Here is an 8,081-nt window from a genome sequence, read left to right on the forward strand (position 1 = left end):
ACACACTAGGCAGAATCGCATATGCGTTTTTCACTATGTGCTATGGAAAATGCATATGCGATTCTGCCTAGTGTGTTACCTACCCTAAAGCATTCAGTAAGGGTAGGTGCACACATAACATAAAGTGAAAGGTCGCATTTTATGTCGTGCGGGGTTTTTTTGTGTGCGCTTTTAATGCATTTTTGGTGCGTTTGCGTTTTTTTTACCACAGATGCATTTTGCGTGCGTTTTCACGAGTTTGTGTTTCGCATATACACAACGCATGTGTTTTTCATGCTTTTTACGCAAATAACTAGGAAGACAACAGGAAGCGGAAATACATCACAAAACAATTTAAAAGAAAACAAAACACATGTACAACGCATCTGCAGTAAAAAAAACGCTAACGCAAACGCACCAAAAATGCAGTAAAAATGCACCAAAAACGCACCAAAAAAAACCCCACATGACAAAATGATAAAATGCGATTGCGTTTCCATTGACTTTCATTATGAGCATTTTTGATGCATTTTTGCATATTATGCAACAAAACCAGCATTTTTAAAAATGCACACATACAAAACACATATGTGTTTTTATATGCATTTTTTCCTGCGGCCCATAGACTTCCATTAGCGGCAAAAACGCTGCGTTTTCTGCAACGCTAGCGTTTCTGTTAAATGTGCACCTAGCCTAAAACAAATAAAAGTGTTCAGTATGTATCTCTAGCTCTGACCAGCCGGTAATTCACAATCACGACGCGACATCTGGTGCCCGGCCCCCCCCCCCCCCCCCCACCTCCATCACTCCACCACCGTATGATCTAAAGGATGGATGCATCTTTGACAAGCTACCTGTGATGAATGCACTGCAATAAAGAATTAGGACGGAAGGTGCCCCGTATTTCTCTTCCTGATGACAGGGTAGCAAGAGTTGCCTAATTATTGCGACCTGCCTTACAATAACACACATGGTAATCTTACTGCTGTTGAATTAGGACCACTGTGCAATGCATTGTAGGAAGTCTTAAAATACTCCTAATCTTTGTTTTAAACTAACTGTTTAAAAAAAAGCCACCGCAAGGTTTCAACTGAGTAGCGTGGGACCACAGGGGGCACTAGACAAAAGGGTTGGTGCTGTGACATATGTCAACACCACAAATACAATGGTATAAATAAAATGAAAACACTCCCTCAGTTCAGCGGTACTTAAACTGCTAAATATTGCTTATAATTGTAAGAACTTTATTAAGATTTCTTTACCATTTGTTGGTCAAGTTCCTAAGTTTTTCAAGAGTTTTAAGAATTTTTTTAGAAAGTTATAGCACTGAGCTGGAGTTTGGGTAGATCTAGGACCAAAGCAATTCAAAATTGGTAAATTCTCTCTATGGCCTAGTGCACACCAGAGCGGTTCGGCTGCAGTTTGCGATCCGCTTGCGGATGTGGAAATGCTAGGGTAATGTATTTCAATGGGCTGGTGCACACCAGAGCGGGAGGCGTTTTGCAGAAACGCATACTCCCGGGCTGCTGCAGATTTTGGATTGCGGATGCGTTTCTGCCTCAATGTTAAGTATAGGAAAAACGCAAACCGCTCTGAAAAACGGCACTTCAGAGCGGTTTGCCAGGCGTTTTTTGTTACAGTAGCTATTCAGTAACAGCTTTACTGTAACAATACATGAAATCTACTATACCAAAACCGCTACACAAAACCGCAAAACGCTAGCTGAAACGCTGCAGAAAAATAAGAAAAAGCGTTTCAAAATCTGCTAGCATTTTGCGGATCTGCTAGCGGTTTTTGGTGTGCACTAGGCCTGTATGTGTTTTTCTGGTTGATGGAAATAGTAACATTAGTTGATTTGTCTGGCCAGGAACTAGTTAGGGGAGTTGGTTTGCGTACGAAATTAGAAAAAATGCAGCACAGCAGGCTGTCTGTTTTTTTCCCCACAGACAATCGCATGTGAAAAATCCCATTTAATGGAGGCTACTCATTTACATTCTGACATTTATCACATGGTGACAATTTTACTGCTGGCAGGTGATGTAGCTGCTGCTTGCTTTTTTGGCAGTTGGAAACAGCTGTAAACGGCTATTTCCCACAATGCAACAAGGTTCACAGACAGGAAACTGCCAGGACCATGGTCCTCAGAGATTATTGGGGGAGGGGTTTCACCTCAATATCAGCCATACAGAGCCCCCTGATGATCTGTTTGTGAAAAAGGAATAGATTTCTCATGGGAAAGGGAGTATCCGCTACTGATTGGGATGAAGGTCAATTCTTGGTCACGGTTTCTCTTTAAACCTGTTCTGCATGATAATAAGAAAATTCTTAATTCCTAGTTAATAGCGGCAGTTTAGTGTGAATTTATAGAACTGCGCTACAGTTAAGAAAAGTGCATATCCATTCCTAAACTGCCACAGATTAGGAGAGCGCTTCTGAGCACTTTTAACCACTTGCCGACCACCCACTACCTATGGACATTGGCAAAGTGGCACCCCCAGGACCACGTAACGCCGATCGGCGGCGGTACCTGGGGGACTGATTAGCTGGGGATCGCGCATCCGCCGGCATTAGGCTCCGCCCACCCACGACGTTAACCCGCTGGCCAATTAGCAGTGTCGGCGGGTTGTTAACCCTCGATCTGCTGCTAGAAAGTGTATAATACACTTTGTAATGTATGCAAAGTGTATTATACAGACTGCCTCCTACCCTGGTGGTCCCAGGTCCAGTGCATTATTTACATCTGTTCTCCCCTCTAATCACCCTCTGATCACCCATCACTCACCCCCTGTCACTGCTACCCATCATACCCATCAGATCAGACCCTCATCTGCCCCTTGCGGGCACCCAATCACCCGCCCACACCCTCAGATCGCCCTAAGACCCCCCCCCCCCTTCCCCCCTGATCACTTCGCCAGTGCATTGCTTGCATCTATTCTCCCCTCTAATCACACCCTGATCACCTATCAATCACCACGTCACCCCCTTCACTGAGTTCATAGAAGATTTTTTTTTGTCACAAGTTAGCGGAAAATGACACTTTGTGACAAAAAAAATAAATAAAAAAAAGTTTCCATTTCTGCTAACTTGTGACAAAAAAAATGAAATCTGCCACGGACTCACCATGCCCCTCTCTAAAAACTTTTTGGTGTCTACTTTATAAAATGCAGTCATTTGAGGGGTGTGTTTACTGTCCTGGCATTTTGGGGGGTGCTAAAATTGTAAGCACCCCTGTGAAGCCTAAAGGTGCTCATAGGACTTTGGGCCCCTTAGCGCACCTAGGCTGCCAAAAAGTGTCACACATGTGGTATCTCCGTACTCAGGAGAAATAGTATAATGTGTTTTGCGGTGTATTTTTACACATACCCATGCTGGGTGGGAGAAATATCTCTGTAAATTAGATTTTTTTGATTTTTTTACACACAATTATCCATTTACAGAGATATGTCTCCCACCCAGCATGGGTATGTGTAAAAATACACCCCAAAACACATTATACTACTTCTCATGAGTACGGCGATACCACATGTGTGACACTTTTTTGCAGCCTAGGTGCGCTAAGGGGCCCAAAGTCCTATGAGTACCTTTAGGATTCTACAGGTCATTTTGAGGCATTTGGTTTCTAGACTACTCCTCACGGTTTAGGGCCACTAAAATGCCAGGGCAGTATAGGAACCCCACAAGTGACCCCATTTTAGAAAGAAGACACCCCAAGGTGTTTCATTAGGAGTATGGTGAGTTCATAGAAGATTTTATTTTTTGTCACACGTTAGCGGAAATTGATTTTTATTGTTTTTTTTTCACAAAGTGTCATTTTCCACTAACTTGTGACAAAAATAAAATCCTCTATGAACTCACCATACCCCTAACGGAATACCTTGGGGTGTCTTCTTTCTAAAATGGGGTCACTTGTGGGGTTCCTATACTGCCCTGGCATTTTAGGGGCCCTAAACCATGAGGTGGCGTCTAGAAACCAAATGCCTCAAAATGACCTGTAAAATCCTAAAGGTACTCATAGGACGTTGGGCCCCTTAGCGCACCTAGGCTGCAAAAAAGTGTCACACATGTGGTATCGCCGTACTCAAAAGAAGTAGTATAATGTGTTTTGGGGTGTATTTTTACACATACCCATGCTGGGTGGGATAAATACCTCTGTAAATGACAATTTTTTGTTTTTTTTACACACAATTGTCCATTAACAAAGATATTTCTCCCACCCAGCATGGTTATGTGTAAAAATACACCCCAAAACACATTATACTACTTCTCCTGAGTACGGCGATACCACATGTGTGACACTTTTTTGCAGCCTAGGTGAGCTAAGGGACCCAAAGTCCTATGAGTACCTTTAGGATTTCACAGGTCATTTTGAGGCATTTGGTTTCCAGACTACTCCTCACGGTTTAGGGCCCCTAAAATGCCAGGGCAGTTTAGGAACCCCACAAGTGACTCCATTTTAGAAAGACAACACCCCAAGGTATTCCGTTAGGAGTATGGTGAGTTCATAGAAGATTTTGTTTTTTGTCACAAGTTAGCGGATATTGATTTTCATTGTTTTTTGTCACAAAGTGTCATTTTCCACTAACTTGTGACAAAAAATAAACTCATCTATGAACTCATCATACACCTAACGGAATACCTTGGGGTGTCTTCTTTCTAAAATGGGGTCACTTGTGGGGTTCCTATACTGCCCTGGCATTTTAGGGGCCCAAAACCGTGAGGAGAAGCCTGGAAACCAAATACCTCAAAATGTCTGTTCAGGGGTATAAGCATCTGCAAATTTTGATGACAAGTGGTCTATGAGGGGCCGAATTTTGTGGAACTGGTCATAAGCAGGGTGGCCTCTTAGATGACAGGTTGTATTGGCACTGAAGTGCAGGAAGCGCAGGATGTTATCAAATTGTGACCTGGACATGGCAGCAGAGAACATGGGCATGTGATGTATTGGGTGCGTAGACCAATAAGACCGCAAAACATTCTTTTTGATTAAACCCATGTTAAGGAGAAGGCCCCAAAAAATGTTACGTTTGGAAACTTGGAGTGGTTTCCACCGAAAAGGCTGGGCATGGTAGCTTCTTGGATTGGCGGTTGCGTATTGTGTGGCATAACGATTAGTCTCAGCCACAATAAAGTGGTAGAGACCAGCAGTGATCAGAAAAAAAAATTCTGTCACTGCGGTGGGGTGGGTGAGGGTTTGGCCGGGTGATCAGAAGCCGCAGGGGGCAGATTAATGTCTGATCTGATGGGTAACAGTGACAGGGGGTGATTGATGGGTGATAGAGGGGAGAAAAGATGTAAATAATGCACTGTACCTGGGGCCACCAGGGTAGGAGGCAGCCTGTATAATACACTTTGTATACATTACAAAGGGTATTATACATTTTTGTAGCAGCAGATCGAGGGTTAACAACCTGCCGGCACTGCTAATTGGCTGGCGGGTTGACGCCGCGGGTGGGCGCAGCCTAATGCCGGCGGATGTGCGCGCATATCACCGGCTAATCACTACCCCAGGTACCGCCGCCGATCGGCGTTACATGGTCCTCGGGGTGCCACTTTGCCAACACCCATAGGTAGTGGGCGGTCGTTCGCAAGTGGTAAAAGTGCTCAGAAGCGCTCTCCTAATCTGTGGCAGTTTAGGAATGGATATGCACTTTTCTTAACTGTAGCGCAGTTCTATAAATTCACACTAAACTGCCGCTATTAACTAGGAATTAAGAATTTTCTTATTATCATGCAGAACAGGTTTAAAGAGAAACCGTGACCAAGAATTGACCTTCATCCCAATCAGTAGCTGATACCCACTTTTACATGAGAAATCTATTCCTTTTTCACAAACAGACCATCAGGGGGCTCTGTATGGCTGATATTGTGGTGAAACCCCTCCCACAATAAACTTTGAGGACCATGGTCCTAACAGTTTCCAGTCTGTGAGCCTTGTTGCATTGTGGGAAATAGCCGTTTACAGCTGTTTCCAGCTGCCAAAAAAAGCAAGCAGCAGCTACATCACCTTCCAGTAGTAAAATTGTCACCATGTGATAAATGTCAGAATGTAAATCAGGAGGAAGAAAGATTTTACAATGGGCAAACATTGACTAAATCGTTTCATAATTATGGTAAAAACGAAGCACTTTTTTTATTACATTTTTTTCACTGGAGTTCCTCTTTAAGAAGAAGAGCTGTTGGTAATGCCTTGATGAATCTGGCCCACAGACAGCAAAATTCAGGACCTCGGTCTAAAATCATGCTGTGAGAGGGGTTTCACCACAATATTAGCCACACAGGCAACCCCCCCCCCCCCCCCCTCAATCCCCTAGAGGGAGCCTAGGGAACTGTGTATCTGAGGAAGACTTCTAGAGTGTAAGTATCTAAGCAGGCTTTTCCCACATTTATGCCCTTCAGTGTATGAACAGTTTCAGAGTCTCTCTACCTCTCTTAGAATTTTGGTCTGAGTAGGAGATTAGGGGCTGCCTAGAGTTTGAAGGCTCTAAAGCCATTGCCAGATCTTTGGAGCTGCAGAACTGGAGGTTCAGAGGAGAACAAACAGAGTTTTAATTTGAAGACCTCTCGCTATTTCTAATCTAAGATGTTAATATTAATGCATCAGTAGAGGTAGTTGTTGAATGTATGTTGACATGTCCTTGTTCATATTATTTCCGTGTAATAAATGTGTAAGACTTGGTGGTGTATTCTCCACAGTCAGCATGCAACGCATGAGCTGGCGTGGAGGAGGTACACACACTAGCACCAGGAAACAGGCTATCCCTAGTATAGTGGAGGGGAGGACTGACTCCAATAGGAGATTGTGGCGCACAGAGCCGGTGCAGATCTGACAGCCACAAACAATGCTTTCGTTATAACGTCTCAGCGCAAAGTAGCGCTGAGCGCATAAACCAGAACTGAGGAGATCAGGACAGGTAGACAGAATGAACGCTTGCTAGCTAGCGGCTACTTAGCGACAGCAAGCGTCCAAAACCAGACAGACTGGAATGAGGCAGCCAATGCGATGCGGCGATGGCGTGCCTCACAAAGACAGGACAGGACAGTCAGAAAATAGCAGGATTAAGATAGATGAACGTAACACAGATAAATATACAATAAGTATGTTTTCCTAGCGTATTACAATTACAGCTATCAATGAAACTATTTGTTACGTCTGACTAACATATGTATATATCGGCAATGAACCGATATATGACATAAGCAGGAACGCTGACTAGGAATGGAGTAACACAGGGAACAGGACTCAGAAGGATTCGCTATCTCTTCGCAGAGATGAACGCAATCCACAAACAGTAACAGAACAGGATTCAGAAGGATTCGTTATCTCTTCGCAGAGATGAACGCAATCCACAAACAGAACCAGGAGCAGGGTAACTACCTCAGCACGGGTGGTCACGGTACGCGCAACCTACCAAAACGTGCTGGAAAGCTGACTAACTGCACACAGGATATAAACAGTTCGTGTACGTATACATCAGCAACACTGATGTATCACGTAACACAAATACAAGGAAAATAATAAACGTGCTGGTATGCATATATATTGGCAATGAACCAATATATGATGCAAAGACCAGCAAAGTATCTTTATAACAAGAAACACGATCGGGGGCTAAAGCGACAGCAAGACAGGCTTAGGCTGAAGCTATGAAAACCCAAGGAAACCCTGCAGGAAGCAGATCTTTATACTGAGGTCATCCAATGGGAGCAGACATGCAGATTCCCACACAGGTGAATGATAATCAGTCACAAGCTGACAGCAGGGAAAGAATGACAAACCTATGCAGCTTGCATGGAAAGACATCAGAACTGCCTGAGCTGCAGCACTACTTCCAGCAATAGCTGCTGCAGCAGCGATCATTACAGTACCCCCGCCTTTAAAAGCGGATTCCAGACGCTTTTCAAAACTGAAATTTCCAACAAAACAGTCTGACTGATAATTCATGATGACCGGGACAGCCCGGCAAGACCGAATTCCAGAATCAGTCCCCACAAGACTGGACCCATCAGAACCAGAACCTACAGAACCATGCCCATCAGTACTACAAGCCCCAGTGTGACACCCATCAGAACCATGATTTCCAGAAGAAAGCCCTCCGAAACTC

This window comes from Hyperolius riggenbachi, chromosome 8 (genome assembly GCF_040937935.1).
Source record: "Hyperolius riggenbachi isolate aHypRig1 chromosome 8, aHypRig1.pri, whole genome shotgun sequence".
Lineage (NCBI taxonomy): Eukaryota > Metazoa > Chordata > Amphibia > Anura > Hyperoliidae > Hyperolius > Hyperolius riggenbachi.